Source organism: Bos javanicus, chromosome 2, assembly GCF_032452875.1.
Source record: "Bos javanicus breed banteng chromosome 2, ARS-OSU_banteng_1.0, whole genome shotgun sequence".
In the NCBI taxonomy this organism is placed as follows: Eukaryota; Metazoa; Chordata; class Mammalia; order Artiodactyla; family Bovidae; genus Bos; species Bos javanicus.
Window position 1 is genome coordinate 24672310 of NC_083869.1, and position 8649 is coordinate 24680958.

Here is an 8649-nt window from a genome sequence, read left to right on the forward strand (position 1 = left end):
AAAACAAAACATGGTATTAAAAAGATGGTTATCAGAAAGTGGATGGAGGAAATTTGAGATCCAAAAGAAAAATGCAGGTACTTGATGCATCTTTATTTCAAAATATATGCCTCTCTACAAACAAATAACAATAACCAGTTAATTCATTTGTTTAACACATAGTGGAAATGGTGGGGGTGTGGGGTATGAGTGTCAGTTCCCAGAACAATTATCCAGAATCCCCTACCCAGATAGATGACTTTCATATGAGATGAAAGAAAATAAAAATTGAAAAGTAATGTTAGAGGAATAGCTTAAGAGGGACAGTACCAACAGTTTACGCATTCCATTTTTCAGTTCTCATATACTACCTATAGGTGTGTCAACTAGTACTTTTTGAGAGGCAATTTAGCAATTTTAACGAATATAACATATTTCAATTCGTATATCTTTGAAGTAGTTCCACTTAAAAGTATTTCTCCTACAAAACTATTTGCACAAGAATGCAAAGATAAATAATCAAAGATGTTCAAGGCAGCATTAATTTTACTGGCACATTGGAATTAGTCTAAACATTCATCAAAAGGAGCTAGCTAAAATGTACTGACTTGGGGAAATAAACTATTGTTGTTCATTCGCTCAGTCTTTGCAACCCTGTGGACTGCAGCACGCCAGGCCTCCCTGACCTTCACCATCTCCTGGAGCTTGCTCAAACTCACGTCCATTGAGTCAGTGATGCCATTCCAACCATCTCGTCTTCTGTCATCCCCTTCTCCTCCTGCCTTCAATCTTTCCCAGCATCAGGGTCTTTTCTAATGAGTTGGTTCTTTGCATCAGGTGGCCAAAGTATTGGAGTTTCAGCTTCAGCATCAGTCCTTCCAATGAATATTCAGGATTGATTTTCTTTAGGATCGAATGATTTGATCTCCTTGCTGTCCAAGGGACTCTCAAGAGTCTTCAACACCACAGTTCAAAAGCATCCGTTCTTCGGGTTCAGCCTTCTTTATGGCGGAAACATTAATCAAAAGGAGCTAGCTAATAAGTACTGACTTGAGGAAATGCCTACTATATAATAGGTTAAAACGTAAGTTACATAACATTATAATGCTATTTTACTTGTATAGTGCATAATGTTGGTTGCTCAGTCATGTCCGACTCTTTGCGACCCCAGGAAATGTAGGCCAGGCTTCTCTGTCTATGGAATTCTCCAGGCAAGAAATAACTGGAGTGGGTTGCCATTTCCTTCTCCAGGGGCACTTCCCAACCCAGAGATCAAACTCAGGTCTCCTGCATTGCAAGCAGATTCTTTACCATCTGAGCCACCAGGGAAGCCCAATTTTACTTGTATAAAGAAGTGTATTCTGATATAAACAAAGAAAACATCTGGAAGCATAACAAACTAGTTTAACTGTGGCTACTAGTAAGAGAATTTGGAGATGAGGATTAATCAGGGATTTTAAAAAAAGTTTTCTTCTTTTAATGAGGATATATTGGTTTCTTTTATAATTAAAAACATCAATCTTTTGGAAGTTTTTCGACATGGTGGCTAACGCTACACTCTTCTTTACGTCTGGTAAATTATGATACACAGAATAAAGAGAAGCAGCTTAATCGGCACAAAGAACATTAGTTGAAAATTAATATTTCTGGTTTTGCATTCTGTCATTATTTATAAGCAAAAAATAGTCAGAAAGAGAAAAGAGGACTATAATTGCTTATTCTTGTTTACAAAGTGACCAGTCAGGAATGCCCAGTTTACTTTTTGAAACTGTAGTTTGTAAAAAATGCTTTAATTATATACATCTACTGGAAAAGGTCAGTTTTCATTCCAATCCCAAAGAAAGGCAATGCCAAAGAATGCTCAAACTACAGCACAATTGCACTCATCTCACACGCTAGTAAAGTAATGCTCAAAATTCTCCAAGCCAGGCTTCAGCAATATGTGAACCGTGAACTTCCTGATGTTCAAGCTGGTTTTAGAAAAGGCAGAGGAACCAGAGATCAAATTGCCAACATCCGCTGGATCATGGAAAAAGCAAGAGAGTTCCAGAAAAACATCAATTTCTGCTTTATTGACTATGCCAAAGCCTTTGACTGTGTGGATCACAATAAACTGTAGAAAATTATGAAAGAGATGGAAATACAAGACCACCTGATCTGCCTCTTGAGAAATTTGTATGCAGGTCAGGAAGCAACAGTTAGAACTGGACATGGAACAACAGACTGGTTCCAAGTAGGAAAAGGAGTACGTCAAGGCTGTATATTGTCACCCTGCTTATTTAACTTCTATGCAGAGTACATCATGAGAAACGCTGGGCTGGAAGAAGCACAAGCTGGAATCAAGATTGCCAGGAGAAATATCAATAACCTCAGATATGCAGATGACACCACCCTTATGACAGAAAGTGAAGAGGAACTCAAAAGCCTCTTGATGAAAGTGAAAGTGGAGAGTGAAAAAGTTGGCTTAAAGCTCAACATTCAGAAAATGAAGATCATGGCATCTGGTCCCATCACTTCATGGGAAATAGATAGGGAAACAGTGGAAACAGTGTCAGACTTTATTTTTCTGGGCTCCAAAATCACTACAGATGGTAACTGCAGCCATGAAATTAAAAGACGCTTACTCCTTGGAAGGAAAGTTATAACCAACCTAGATAGCATATTCAAAAGCAGAGACATTACTTTGCCAACAAAGGTCCGTCTAGTCAAGGCTATGGTTTTTCCAGTGGTCATGTATGGATGTGAGAGTTGGACTGTGAAGAAGGCTGAGCACCGAAGAATTGATGCTTTTGAACTGTGGTGTTGGAGAAGACTCTTGAGAGTCCCTTGGACTGCAAGGAGATCCAAGCAGTCCATTCTGAAGGAGATCAGCCCTGGGATTTCTTTGGAAGGAATGATGCTAAAGCTGAAACTCCAGTACTTTGGCCACCTCATGCAAAGAGTTGACTCATTGGAAAAGACTCTGATGCTGGGAGGGACTGGGGGCAAGAGGAGAAGGGGATGACAGAGGATGAGATGGCTGGATGGCATCACTGACTCGATGGACGTGAGTCTGAGTGAACTCCGGGAGTTGGTGATGGACAGGGAGGCCTGGCGTGCTGCGATTCATGGGGTCGCAAAGAGTCGGACACGACTGAGGGACTGGTCTGATCTGATCTGATGATAGTTCACATTTTTAGTTATTACTTCAAATATTAATTCTTTTTTCAGGTTTAGCCAATTGAAAAATGACCATTATTCCTCTGTTTTAAACTTTTTTGCTGTTGTTTGTGTTGTACCTTAAGGTGGAAAAGTTTCAGTATAGGAGGGGGGTGAAGAAAACTATCAAAGCCACTTTGTTATTAAATGTGCTATGCTTAGTTGCTCAGTCATGTCTGACTCTTTGCATCCCCATGGACTGTAGCCCGCCAGGCTCCTCTGTCCATGGAGATTCTTCAAGGAAGAATACTGGAGTGGTTGCCATGCCCTCTCCAGGGGATCTTCCCAACCCAGGGATCGAACCCAGGTCTCCCGCATTGCAGGCGGATTCTTTACCATGTAAGCCACCAGGGAATATTACATAATTAAGAATAAAAAGTGGTGAAAATTATGACTAGTAATATTCATTCTAAACTGATATATTGTTTCAATCATTCTGTCTTTTTTTATTGTGGCAAAAAATACACAACGTAAAATTGACAGTCTTAATCATTGGTAAGCATACAGTTCAGTAGCACTAAGTATATTCACATTGTTGTGAACATGTCATTCTAGTGGACTGGTTTTCAGCCACTTCTTTTGTAACCTGTTTACCCATATCACTATGCAAAACAAGACTGTTAACTTCCTACGATCTGGATACACAAAGTGAAGAGTTTTTATACCAGCTATATAATACTGTTAAGTGTTTAGTTCCTAAAACTGTTCCTTAAAAGGATGATAAAATAAGACAGCTTTATAGTAATGTTTCCTCAAATCAGAATTTTGAGGGAATATATCAACATATAGTTGTTAACAAGCTAGAGCTACCAATCACTGTGCATATTAGTAACATTAATTCTTTCTGAAAATGTTGCTAGAGGGAATCCAGAATTTAATGCACAAAGAGGAAGAAACTGTCATGCTAACTGGCACCATATAATACAAAAAGAACCTGTTTCATCAGATAAAAAGGGTATGTTGGTAGGGTTGCTGCTGCTGCTAAGTCGCTTCAGTCGTGTCCGACTCTGTGCAATCCCATAGACGGCAGCCCACCAGGCTCCCCCCTCCCTGGGATTCTCCAGGCAAGAACACGAGTTGGTTGCCATTTCCTTCTCCAATGTTGTTGGTAGGGTTAGGATACATTTAAACAATAAATGGCTTTCTCTCACATATCTTTGTAAAGTTAAATTTTGTTGTATATGAAGCAGTTTATGTTATTATAGATATGGTATTATTTTTTAATATAGTTTAAGAGCAATTAAGGTGCTTTAAAATAGAATCAGGAATTTTAGAACAAAGTGATTTTAGAAATCAGGTAATCTAGTCATTGTCATTTTTTTTTTAATTTGGTATGCATGTGCATAAAAACTTTTGTTCATATCTCCTTTTAATTCCTGCATTAAATATTGCTATTATTAAGTTTTAATTTTTTAGACAAAAGAATATGAATGCTCATTTTTTAATATTTTCTATCTCAGTTGTTCACCTGTGCACCCCTGAAGATCCCTGACTCAAAACACCCTTTGCTTGAGGTTCTTTGCGAATAACTAGCAAAGCTGATACTGTGACCTAAGTCTCTCAGTTTGGGATGTATTCCCATTTTTTTCTTTCCTTTCTTTCTATACAAAGGGCTATTTCCTTCATGAGATATTTTAATTTCCAAAGAAAGTTACTGGATCTAGCATGTGATTGATATCTAATAAATATTTGTTAAATGACTTTGCAGTAACACCATCGAGAACACAGTTACTCCCCAAAACATCTAAGCTTCCACTTTTGTTCAAGCATTCCATGGTTCCTGGTATTGGAAACTGCTGTTTCCTTGTTTTAAAACATCCATGAGCATGTGATTAGAATCAAAGAGACTAAAAATTAACTTATCCATGTTTGGGTTTTTCTTCTAATATGTATTTTTATTTATTTATTTGGCTGTGCTGGGTCTTAGCTGCAGCATGTCAGATTTTTGATCTTCGGTTCAGCATGCATGATCTTTCGGTGGGTCACGCAAACTCTCTAGCTGCGGTGCTTGGGATCTAATCCCCTGACCAGAGATGGAACCCAGAACCCTTACACTAGGAGTGCAGAGTCTCAGCCCCTGGACCACCAGGAAAGTCCCTACGTTATCCATGTTAACCCATTACTACCAACATGTGTATAACACAGGTATTCTTCTTCTATTAAATTGTTCTCTGGATGTCATCAGGGATTAGGGAGTGATCAATACTAGGAGGAGAGGAGGAGGAGATGATCTTTTGCCAGAGTAAATTAATCCCCAGTACAATGGCTGAAAAGACAAGATTCCATGGGACACAGGTATTCTTATAGACAAACCCAAATCATCAGTATCCTTTGCTTTCCCCAGAAAATTTTAACTCAGATTAAGTTCTGGCTTTCTTACACAGCTCTAAGCCTATCTAACCAGCTTCCTAATTGGGAGTTTACCCTCCTTCTCTATACCTCTTTCTCTCTCTCAATCAGTTTAGCACCCAAATGTTTAGGCACTAAATGTAAACTGCCATCTCCCCAAACCCAGGCCCGATTTGGAATCTACTTACACAGTCCAAGAGAAGTGAATGTTGAATAAGTGGTATAGTGGATATAACAGTCTCCTTTCTTTTCTCCCTGGATTTCCCACAACAAACAGGGATGTGGTCATGCTGTAACCGGCAGCAGCCCCACGCTTCACCCCAACTGAGGCTTTTATTCTCTTCCCTCACTTCTCTCCACTTGTCTTCACTGAGGCCTGTCGTATCTGGGGTCTGCTGTGTTCACTCACCAAAGTGAGCCTGCTTATCACAGAAGGATTGCCTCACTTTCTGATCTGTCCTAGGGAATAATTGTGGATGATCACCTACTCCACTCTTAAACCTATTTACTTCTTATTGATAACTCCTCCAGAGCTGAAACTGTTTTGCCTTCATCTTTGAGTTCTTCCTTGAAGTGAGAACAATTTTTTAAAAGTAACATTTACTAAAGATTTTTTATTCAAATTAACTGTTGTATTGAATACATTAACATTTAAATTTGCCTATATCCTTTCTTCTTAGGCCCACTCATGTTTGTCTCCTTCCCCTTCTCTGTCTGGTCCTTAAGGTCTATTCTTATATAAGTGAAATTATCTATTTACTGCAGTACTATCTTATATTCTCCATTTTTGAGATCTTATCTAAAAGTCTGAATATTAACTTTAAAAAATATGTAATATTCTCAATTAAGAATGAATACTTGGAGAAGTGAAAACTTCCCTTTTAAAAAAGTCATAGGAATAATGTCAAGGGATTCCTAAAATATTTTAAAATATTAACAAATAATTATAACGTCTTATGTTATATAAGTTTTGTTAGACCAAGATCACAGGAAAAAGCAGGACAAAAATTTCCTTTTTCAAAAAAGTATGACTGCGTATCTACATTGCCCTTAGATGTGTAGAAGCCCTGTTAAGCTAAATTGTCTGTTTCTTTCATTTGGTAAAGATTCTTGCTTTTTTTCCCTTGTCAAGCAGACTTTCAAGTTATTTTATTCTCAGACCTTGAACTACATGTTGTTCTTTTGAGTAAAATGCACAGAAGGACTGCATCAGGGAGATGACAAATGTCCAAGTCATTTAAATAATATTAGTATGATTTAATTATCTTAGGTTTTGCTTTGCTTTCTGTTAAGTAAAATAAATTATATAATATGTTTAAATGCTGAATGACAATTTTATTTATTATTAGGAGACTTAATTGTATATGAGCCCTTCAGTTCAGTTCAGTCGCTCAGTCATGTCTGACTCTTTGCAACCCCATGAATCACAACACGCCAGGCCTCCCTGTCCATCACCAACTCCCAGAGTTCACTCAAACTCACGTCCATCGAGTCAGTGATGCCATCCAGCCATCTCATCCTCTGTCGTCCCATTCTCCTCCTGCCCCCAATCCCTCCCAGCATCAGAGTCTTTTCCAATGAGTCAACTCTTTGCATGAGGTGGCCAAAGTACTGGAGTTTCAGCTTTAGCATCATTCCTTCCAAAGAACACCCAGGGCTGATCTCCTTTAGAATGGACTGGTTGGATTTCCTTGCAGTCCAAGGGACTCTCAGGATGAGCCCCTATCTAACCGCAAATGAAAGCTGCACAGTTAGGAACTTCTCTGGTAGTTCAGTGGCTAAGAATCCGTGCTCCCAATGCAGAGGGCCCAGGTTTGATCCTGCTCAGGGGACTAGAACCTGCATGCCACAACTAAGACCTGGAGTAGCCAAATAAATAAAAATAAATATTAAAAACTCAAAACATGGATAACATGTTATCCATTTATTAAAGGTAGATAAATACTTACCTAAATTGTCCCTGTAACAGAATAATAGCTGTAATTTGAAAGGTCATTCTTCAGTGAGCCTTACTTTATTTTTATGCTATCTAGTTCATACATATTTCTCATTGGAGTCATAAGCGTTGAATTTTAAAAAAGATAGCCATAAACTTTTTATCTCTTACTAGGCAATGGCACCCCACTCCAGTACTCTTGCCTGGAAAATCCCATGGACAGAGGAGCCTGGTAGGCTGCAGTCCATGGGATCGCTAAGAGTCGGACACGACTGAGTGACTTCACTTTCACTCTTCACTTTCATGCATTGGAGAAGGAAATGGCAACCCACTCCAGTGTTCTTGCCTGGAGAATCCCAGGGACTGGGGAGCCTGGTGGGCTGCCGTCTATGGGGTCCCACAGAGTCGGCCACGACTGAAGTGACTTAGCAGCAGCAGCAGGCTTGGCTTAAGAAGGGGTTAAACGGCTTTAGTATGCATGGTATCAATATGCCACAGGAAATTCTTACCCTGCCCCAGTGTCCTAAAATATTCCAATGTGGGAGAAAGACTTCATCTATTAGAGTACTTATATAAATATTACCAATGATGCCATAGAAATTGGAATGAGAGATAGAATAAGTTATGGTAGATGATTTCACATCAGGTGGGCCTAAAGGAATCTTCACTAGAGGGCTCAAAGACATGTTTTGTGCAATATCTGCACAATATTAACAGTTATATGTATGGACTCCCTGCAAACTGGAATGATTGCAGATAATGGAAAAAGTCAAGCATAATACTCAATTTTTAATGGAAAAGGGAGGAACTGGAAGATCGCACTGTTTAGTCTTCTTTGAAATACCATGGTGCTAATCTTTGAAAAACAAAACCAAAAGCAAAAAAAAAAAACAAAAACAAACAAAAAGCCCTGTAATTTATAAGTCCACAGAGGGTGGCCAAGTATCTATTGTCTAATATGAGTTTGTGAAAAACAATCTTACTAAATAAACTCATTTTACTTCTTAAATAAATGGCAAAAAGAAGTGTGTATAATAGTATGGCACAGTGGTAAAGAATCCGCCTGAAATGCAGGAGATGCAGGTTCAATCCCTCAGTTGGAAAGATCCCTTGGAGTAGGAAAGAGCAACCCACTCCACTATTCTTGTCTGGGAAATCCCATGGACAGAGGAGCCTGGTGAGCTACA